General features: G+C 38.8%; 1 pseudogene; it reads left to right on the plus strand.

The window, feature by feature from the left end:
• The first annotated feature begins 3,469 nt into the window (after positions 1–3,469).
• LOC132043228 (homeobox protein knotted-1-like 3) lies at positions 3,470–4,554 on the plus strand (annotated as a pseudogene).
• The last annotated feature ends 5,663 nt before the right edge of the window (positions 4,555–10,217 follow it).

Genomic DNA, 10,217 nt, shown 5'->3' on the forward strand with positions numbered 1-10,217 from the left:
CATATGTGTGGGTTATGGGTATTCCTTGTTCGGTCGCGTACGTGTAATTTGTGATTTGGACGTCCCCTATACTATGATAGCCTTATCGGCTTATATGTGATATTATCCGCTAGATTGCGATAGCGATATGTATATTTGTACATTTGTGACAGCTTCGGGGTGACGTTCCGCTTTTACGTATATATATGTTATTTGTATACCGTGTAAGCTATCCGTACGCTATTTCTGATTAACGGGTGTGTACGGGTGCCCAGTTCGGGCACTAGTCGAGGCCTACGGGGTTGGGTCGTGACAATATGCAATGTATATGATATATAAATGAGATGAATATGAGTATGAATGGAAGTGTGAATACGAATACGAAAATGGATACGAAGGGTAAATGAGTACGGATACGGATATGGATGTATGTACACGGATACGCAAAAGAAATGGAATGTCCCTATGAAAATCAAGTAAGTGTTATGACGATGATACTATTATCTCCCATCCTATGCTATTTCATATGTTGTCTATTATGCTTTCACATTGATGTTGATCATGCTTTACATACTCAGTACATTCTTCGTACTGACGTCCTTTTGTTTGTGGACGGCCGCGTCATGCTCGCAGTGGCCGAGAGAACAGACTTGATCCATAGCTATATTCCTCGGGGACTACATAGCGGAGCTCGTTTCATTCGGAGGCTGCCGGCTTTTGGTATAGATTCTTTTGTGTACATATTTATGGGCACGGCGGGGTCCTTTCCAGCCTACATGATATGATGTATTCTTTTTAGAGGCTCGTAGGCATGTGTATATGGTTAGACGTGTTCGGCCTTGTCGGCCTATATTTTGGGTTATTATTCTTGTTAGCCTCGTCGGCTTATGTACGTTGATATGGGCATAGTTGCTAATGATGATATAGATGTGATGTTGCCCAATGGGATTAATATGAATGATGAATGAAAGCATGATATAGCTATGTGGCTCACCTAGATGTAATTGAGAAAGCATGATGAGAGGTGCCCAGGTGGGTTAGCACCAGGTGCCCGTCGCGGCCCTCCGGTTGGGTCGTGACAAGATTAGGTCCTTTAGTCAAGTTGATTCCTGCTAGTGTTCAACTTAATGGAGATATTGAAGAAGTAGAAGAAGTACTGACAAATAGATCATGGAACTTTGATCTGCTTCAAGACACAATTCCTGAAGAAATTGTTAAGCATATCAGGTCTGAGTTAGTTAACAAAGAAAGGGGGATGTCAAGTGACAAGGCTTGGTGGTTATTGACAAATACAGGCAAGTTCACAGTGAGTAGTGCTTGGAAGGTCTACACAGAAGAAACAACAAAGCTGGTTTTTCAAAATGATATGGATCAAGGGCTTACCATACAAGATTGATTTCTTCTTATGGAGAGTATGGCATCAAAAAATACCAGTGGATACTGTTTTGCCAAGAATTGGTATAAACATTATACTTTTCCTCAACAGGAGACAATGAGTTTGCATCAGATATTTGCCAGGTTTTTTCTTCAGCAGCTGGTGTACAAGGTCCATTTGTGCAGATTTATCAAACAGTTTCTAAATGTTGGACAACAAAATGTGGTGCTCAGTTGAAACCAATTTATCAGGCTACTCCTGCAACCATCATGTGGCAGATATGGAAAAAAAGGAATACTATTGTTCATAGAGGGATTATGTCAATAAATAAGGTGATTTATGAGATCAATAGGAACTTATGGAAGCTGGCAAGAATCAAGTTCCCATGGTTGGATATTCCACATAGTTAGCCTCTATTGGTTCAGTTCTTGGAGAAGTATAAACTATAAATAATCAGTAAAGCAGTAGCATAGAGTTGTCCTTCTGATGTTTGGTATAAGTGTAATACAAATGGTGCTTACAAGAGCAGTACCGGTCAAAGTTCTTCAACCTTCTGTGTCAGAGATAGTGATGGAAATTTAGTGCATGCATGGGCAAGCATGATAACAGAAGCATCTTGCATTGTTTCTGAAGCAAAATCAATCCTTGAAGGGGTGGAATATTGTGTTGGACACTATCTGCTTCCTCTAATAGTGGAACAGGCTCACTTTTGATGATTAAAGTCCTGAATAATGAATGGGAGATACCTCGGAGAATTTGCATGATGGGGAATCTAATTCAAGATTGGAGGAAGAAAGGAAGTATACAGATTGTCCATGTACTCAGAGAAGGCAACAAACTAGAAGATTTTTTAACTAACATGGCTATTCATTTTGCATGTTCTTTTCACATATCAAACTATCCGGATCTTCCATCAGAGGCTAAAGGGATTCTAAATGCTAATAAACATCGTATGCTAAGCTTGCATTCAAGAAATTGCAAGTTAGAGAACGAGACTGAACAATAAAGGGATTGAGAAAATGCATGATCATATCTGATATCATGTAGGAATCAGACTACAGTCAGGTTGAAAAACTGTTTGTTATCAGCTTCATCTGTAAACTTAGTTGTTGGTGTAGTTCTAACCAATGCGTGGTATTAACTTTTAGTTCAGCCTATTGGAAGAACTTCTTTAGCAACCTATAATATGGTATGATTGTTGATTGATCATAATCACCTGGCTAGACAAAGAAGTACTTAGAAACTATATTTGCAACTGATTTTGACAACCGCAGCCTAATACAAGTTGGAAGGTTTCTTCTGCTTGGATAATGGATTCCATAAGCACCTGGTGAGAGCTTTCTTTGTGATTTTAAATGGCATCAAACCAAGACTAGATTAGCAATAGTAGTTATGTCAGTTTTAATTTCAGATTAGTGTTTCTATTCTTTTGTGAGGAACTTTTGGCCTTTGTTGCATTTTCTTACTTTTTGCTTTCTGTACAGACTGTTTTCCTTTTGAATAAAACACAACCAGTCCTAAGCTGGTTGTTTTAATTACTCCTAATTGATTCATTCAAAGGCGTGCATTGCACGTGTTCTTTATTTATTTCAATTAAAAAAAGGGGTAATTATCCAACTCCATCTAACGACCCAAAAAAGAAAATTGAAATAAATAAAGAACACGTGCAATGCACGCCTTTGAATGAATCAATTAGGAGTAATTATAATGGAGGGTCATCTAAAACGACAATGATACCACGTAGGCAAATGAAGAGGCGTGTATTCTATTCATCCAAGGACTAAACCGACCACTTTTATTCCACCCTTCCCTCTATCACACACAAACACACCCCTTCCCAACATTTAGGTACCTATCTACTGAATTATTAGTTTTCCGTTCACCGGAAATCAACCTCCGGCCTCTTTTCCGGCGAACCCTACCTCCTTCCTGTTCACAGTACATTCATCTCTCCTTCGAACCCATTTATACACACACACACACACACACACACACACACACACACACACATATATATATATATATATATATATATATATATATGTGTGTGTGTGTGTGTGTGTGTGTGTATATATGTATATATACATTTTATCACCTTGTTTCTCTCTCTCTCTCTCGCCTTTCTTCTACCCATTGCTCTAAACTCCATCTACATATATTTACACTATAGTAATAACTTGCTTTCTTCAATTAATTTTCTTCCTTTTCATTCTCGACCAGCCTGTATATCATCCAGATAATCAGTAGTACTATATTTTTGTGGATCCTGAACTTCTTTTCTAGCTAACGTTCAGTTTAGTTCAATAATTTTCATTAATTCTTGTCTTGAAATAAATGGTGGTACCTAAATAGTTGTTGAACTTTCAGAAATTGTAGACTTGTACAAGAATTCAAGTTCCTATCATATTTCTGAAACCATACAACGAACTATTCCAGTGTTTTATGAGTTTCTGATAATTTCCAACATTTGTCTCTACAGTTACAATTGTAGAGGTTCAGACACTTTCTCGTTTGAATTGCAGTTGGCCGTTGACTTGTGTAAAGGGGTTGTTTGTTTATATGCATATAATGAAGATGCCATTCAACATATCGCTGTGAGTAGAGTTTCGTCTCATAAAATTATTCACGGCGTACTCAATAATTTTTCACAAGAAATGGATATGCAGCAGCATTTCTCGAATGAAAATTCATCAGCAGTTTTGAGGAGTATATTACCTGAACAGTTAGCTCACTCATCGCCTAACGTCAAACCACTAGAGAACCAGCAACCAACGTGGCTCAACAGCGCAATCCTCCGACCTGAAAGTCAACAAAATTTCCTAAATTTGCAGTCCAGCTCGGAATCATCGTCTGCACAAACGTCAAATCAGGGGCTATCAAGGTCGATCAATTTACAGAGGAACGTAAGCGATGTGAATGATGAGGGTAGGAATAACATTGACAATGACGGGAACAACGGTGATCAGAGTGAAGTTGGAATTGTGAATTGGGAAAATACGGGGTATAAAGCTAAAATTCTGGCACATCCATTGTTTGAGCAGTTGTTGTCAGCCCATGTCTCCTGCTTACGAATAGCTACGCCTGTCAATCAGTTGCCCAAGATTGATGCATAGCTCGCACAGTCACAGCAAGTGGTAGCCAAATATTCCGGTCTTGGACATGGGAATCTTGTTGATGACAAGGAACTTGACCAGTTCTTGGTAAGTTTTTTTTTTCCTTCTATTTTTAGTACATAATATGCAATTTCTTTCAGTAGATATTTTTAACACATACGGAATATGTGAGAATTGTAGGTTTGAAAATTTACTTTTTTCTGTTTACAATTAAGTTTGTTTCTTTGTGATTTATTGCTCTTTCAAGATTTGTTTCTTGGATTGAGTGAATTAGGATAGGATGGTCTGAGATTCTGAGACTTGTTTGTCAGATCCTCTGTCTAAATTTAATGTTTTCACCCCCATCTCCAGTGGAAATTCTGGAAAATAAAATAAAGCAATACTTCTAAGTTCAAACTTACAGTTAAGAAATCATGTTGCTGTGTCTTTGTGAGTTGATTTTAAGAATTTTGAAATGAGGAGATTTTGTAATTAAAACAAATATAAGCTGGATTTGATACCACAAGGAGAAAGTTCCAAATTCAAAGGTACAAGAGAAGAAGTATTATCTTTCTTTGTCCTTGTATATTCAATAAATGGTTGGTTGTAGATGAAACAAATACAAGTCTTAGCTCATATTGTCCTCGAAATAGTAGGACGACTAAATAAAGTGTCAAGTCTCAAAAGACTTGTCACCTAATTTTATATTTGCATAATTTAGAGATAAATTTGTGTGGCTCCTACCTATCTTGTTAGAAGCGGTTGAAATTTCTTTTTGGAAATTAATAGGCACAAAATCAGGTATCCAGTTTCCCCCAAAAACAGAAAATTAATGAGGCACCAGCTACTTTCTATATTAGTAACATCTTAGGCAGAAAGATATGTCATGTTAGCCAACGACAGGAATCTCAAGTAGTATCTTTATAATTTGACCACGTATTTGTCACGACCCAAATCGACGAGTCATGATGAGTGCCTGACCGTTAATGACCAAGCACCCCTATATGCGTGCCTGAATATCACTGAATAACTGGGTGGCACATAAGACTCATAACTGAACCATGCTGACACATACCAGAGCAACATCAAGAACTATCAACCATCAGTGTATATATGCATACGTATATATATATATTGTCACACCCCTACTTGATGGGGCATGATGGGCACCGGACCCTTACTTAGGGCCGAGCAAACCCGCTGATCCTCGTGATACTCATAATCTTCCGGAGTCTTAAATCATGAAATGAATGCATAATGGAAGCTTTTCAAAGAACAACATGCTTTTCGTCTTTCTCAAATCAAGTAAAATCACGTAATCATAGGAAATCGTAACATAATGCATAATGATACATCGGCTTATGAGCCGCTTACGAGACCGACATGCTATATACGTGACTCGTCTGCAAAGTCTCTAACATAACTCAAGATACCATAACATAGATACTCGACTCGGCGGCCTCCCGGGAGGAAATGGAGCTCGCCAATCCTGCTGGAACATCTTCTACTAATATCCTCTACTCATCGTATACACCGCGTGGCATGAAACACATCCCCGAAGAAAGGGGTCGGTACGGAATATGTACGAGCATGTAAAGCATGAAATACAAGAAATTTAAAAACCACAAGGCTTGCCTTTGAAACATAAATCATGCATGTCAATATCATATCCAATTCATTATGGGACTTAGAAACATAAGTGAATAATCATCTTGTACATATGCATATATAACGTGTCCGCCCTCAGCGAGGGACTCGGTAAATAAGATCATCATATTGTCATGTCATCCTATCATCATGTCATCATATATATATACGTACCCGCCCTCTAGTGAGGGACTCGGTGAATAGAATCATCATATCATCATGTCATCATATATATATATATATATATATATATATATATATATATATATATATATATATATACGTACCCGCCCTCTAGTGAGGGACTCGGTGAATAACATGTCCCGCCCTCTACGAGGGACTCGGTGGAGGAGATCTGTCTCCATCATGTGTACATCATACTCGGCCCATCCCGTGGTGGCGCCATCATCACATCATCATATATATACCATAGGCCCTCGTGAGGACTCGGTGAATAATGCGAGAAGTCATGCACGAATACATACCCGGCCCGGGACTCGGTGAAAGATATAATTACAGCTAGCACGAGCAGAGTAGTGAGAAACCATATGCACATAAATCATCTTTTAGGACTCGATAGGTAAGTAGACAAATCAACGCTCGAGTATCCGAATAATAGTCACACTCAAGACTCTTGAAATATCATTACGAAATATGTCACATAACGTCTCAGGGATCATATATATGTATCAAGCCAATCCAAGCCCGCCTATGAAAGTTACGGGCATTATTCATTATAGAATCCTCTACGAACATATCATAGCAATCCGAGACCATATATGAAAGTTAGAGACATTATACGTTATAGAACCCGTATTTTTGTACATTGGAACAATCCGGATTAATTATGATAAGTTAAGGACAAAACTATTCCGAGTTACAAAGTCGGGATTTTTGACCTTTGATTTTTTTTTAAGACATAAGTTGTTCATGAATTTGTTGGTATGGAATAATTAGGAGAATTTGGGACCAAAAGTGATAAAATTGGAAGTTGAAAAAGTCATCCAATTTTTCTATGGTGGCCGTGTAATGTGAAGTGGTGCCCACACCATTTTTGTGTCATCTTTTAATTGGAACAACGCATGGTGTGGGCCAAGGGAAATTGTACACTTCATATAAGGGCAAAAGATGACCACTAGTCTTCATTCACTCTTTCCCAACACTTAGAAAAAAAGGCAAGAAGCTGAAAACCTCCATTGAGGCTCTCGGCCAGCCCAAGGAAAAATCCACCCCCATTTCTAGCTCTTCCAAAAATATTTTGTTGATGCTAACCCACTATATTGAGGTCCCTAAGTAGCGTGGAGGTGTCGTTGGAGCGATCAATCCATTAATTTTCATCCTTGGAAACCCTAGGCTATTGGAAAGTTGAAGAAGAAAGGTAAGAATTCATTATGTTTTGTATGTTATAAAGGTTGTATGCTTGTTGTAGTATGTTATAATGGAGGAAAATCATGAAATATGGAATGTTGGAAGTGAGTTGTGTGTGTGGTACTTGAGTCGTGCAAATGGGTGTTTGTTGTGTTGTGTTGAAACTATGAATTAATGCCTAGTTAGTTTATTATGATCATTGTAAGGTGAAGAATGATTGAGAATCATCCATATATGTATATGTGTAGTGTTGGTCGAAATGGGTCACATTATATGACAATGAACGAATGAATATCGCTTAATGTTTTAGTCGTCGTCGTTGTGAATTCTTTGTTAGAAATGAATGTTTATTAACTCGAATTGATGTTGTGATTGTTGCGGACTGATTTGGAGGCTATTGTATATTTAATGTAATTTGTATGTTGATGAGAATAGCATTGTAGAATGTGAATTGTGGATGCAAATCTTGAATTGGAAATAAGGAATAAGTTGAAGTGAGGTTCTCGGTTTGGGGGCTGTTTTCGGCTGAATTGGAGAAAAATTTGGGTTGTTGGAAATGTTGTATGAATCGCTTAGAATGTCTTTAAATATTGTTGGTATGGGTTCGGGTTAGTATGTGAATGTATAAGCGTCGATGTTGGCTTGAAGGTAAGCTGTTGAATTGAATTCATGAATGTTGTCGAATGATGGAAAAGAGAGTTATCATTGTTGTATTTCCTTTCGGATTGGTTTTTGATGTTGCTAGGTTGGTTGTTGTTGTTGATTGACTTGGCCGTAGTTAAATTCTCGGGGTGGCCTATTTACGGGGAAATACGCCCAAATTTACGCAGAGAATTAAGGGCAAATTTGGAATTAAATGCCCAAAAAGTCTCTAGCTAATGTTTGGCATTTTATGACTTGTTTATAGATCGTGGGCAGCCCGAATCATAGGTTGGATTTATCTTGAAGTTGGATTATATTGGAGAGCGTTTGAGGTATGTAAAGCAACCTTTCTTTTGGCATGCCTTAGTTAAAGTAGGCTATGATACGAGCCTCGAGGGAACTCTATTCTCGCAGTCCGAGCATGTTTATGAATCGCATTTGTTCCTTGGCATTCTTATGTTGACATGACAAAACATTGATCCTTATGTTCTTGGAATTCATAAGTTATAAAGATTACATGAAAAGCTGATTTTTGTTTTAAAGTTTATTCTTTAGCGATTCCAAAATTTCAAACGCTCATAACTTTCACAGAAAAGCTCGGATTGCCTTGAAATTTTCGTAGGAGATTGTATGATGTTAGACGAGTATGTTTTTCATAGGCGGGCCCAGTTCGGGTCGACACCCGTCTGTGGGTCCCGCGACGTTCCTTTATGTAATTTTGACAACTTTTGAAAGAGAATGTTGTAATTATTCTTCCGATTTCAAATATGACTATTTTACTTATCTTTTGGATTATGACAATGATTTTATGCATATGATTCCTCACGACTCATTCTTCGTTGTTCGCTATATCTTTCGCGGGTCCGGGCCGGTTCTGTTGTCGTGCGCATTATGATATACTCGGTGTTATCGTGTTATGGTTCACCGAGCTCCTCGCTCGAGGGACGGGGTTCCACTATATTTGGTGATATCTTGTGTATGGTGATATATGTGGTATGATATGTGACGGGGATACGGAGATTTGAAACTTTCGGTGTTATCTTGTGTTATGGCGCCATCGACGGGCGGGCGACCATATTTCCTGTGCCCACTATGCATGACTTACATTTGAAGTAACATTTTGATATTTTGGAAATGCATTTACTTTACGTACTTCGATTTCGATTACGACTCAGATTTGTATACTACGTTTTCGCACTTTGCATACTCGTACATATTGCGTCTCGACCCCCTTCTTCGGGGCGCGTTTCGTGCCGCAGTACGGACGCACGGTTTGGTGATCCCCCGTTTAGGACACCCTCTTGCTATTTGGAGTGCTCTCCTCTCATTTCGGGAGCTTATATTTTGGTATATATTTGTTCGTGCATTTGTATATATTTGTTCGGGGGTACGACGGGGCTGTCCGTCATATGATTCCGTTTGTCGTTTAGAAGGTGCCGTGGACATGTTTGTGGGTTGTGCCTACTTTGTACGATTTTGTTTGTATATGTTGTGTTTGGGCGATTCCATTCGCTTGTGCCGGTATCGACCCCGCATATGTATATATGTTGTTTTGTTGGCCCTGTGTGGCCTTTGTTGGTATTTTTACGCGTGTGGTTATTTTGGATAGTCGGTAAAACAAAGGAAACTCTGAAATTTTTCGGAAATTATATAAATTTGAAACTCAGCCTTGTCGGCTTGTTATATGCACGGATGTGTTTGATATAATGCGGGCGAGTCGATATTTGTGTGTATATATATAAGCCATCGTGTGCGACTGCGATTTCGATAGGTGCGTTTGGGTGCCCGTGATCGAGAGCACTAGTCAGCCTAGGGGTTGGGTCGTGACATTTGAAGGCTTCTGGGACTCTTTTGAATGTTAATATGCTGAAAATGGGCTGACGGGGGTATTTATAGTTTCCCTAGGTCGGTTCCACCGAATTTATTCATGGGGCCCGCTTAACCATTTGGCAGCTTTAGTTCCACTTAAAATGGCTATAACTCTTGATTCCGACATCGTGTGAGGTCCCGACCATGGTTGGAAAGCCTTTTTATCAACTTTTTTTTGGTGGGTTTTCAAAATTCCCAAAATTTTAATTGGTTTTTGCCCCCCCGTTGATCTGAAACGTTTCCTT

The sequence above is a fragment of the Lycium ferocissimum genome, unplaced genomic scaffold (assembly GCF_029784015.1).
Source record: "Lycium ferocissimum isolate CSIRO_LF1 unplaced genomic scaffold, AGI_CSIRO_Lferr_CH_V1 ctg22099, whole genome shotgun sequence".
NCBI classification, from domain to species: Eukaryota; Viridiplantae; Streptophyta; class Magnoliopsida; order Solanales; family Solanaceae; genus Lycium; species Lycium ferocissimum.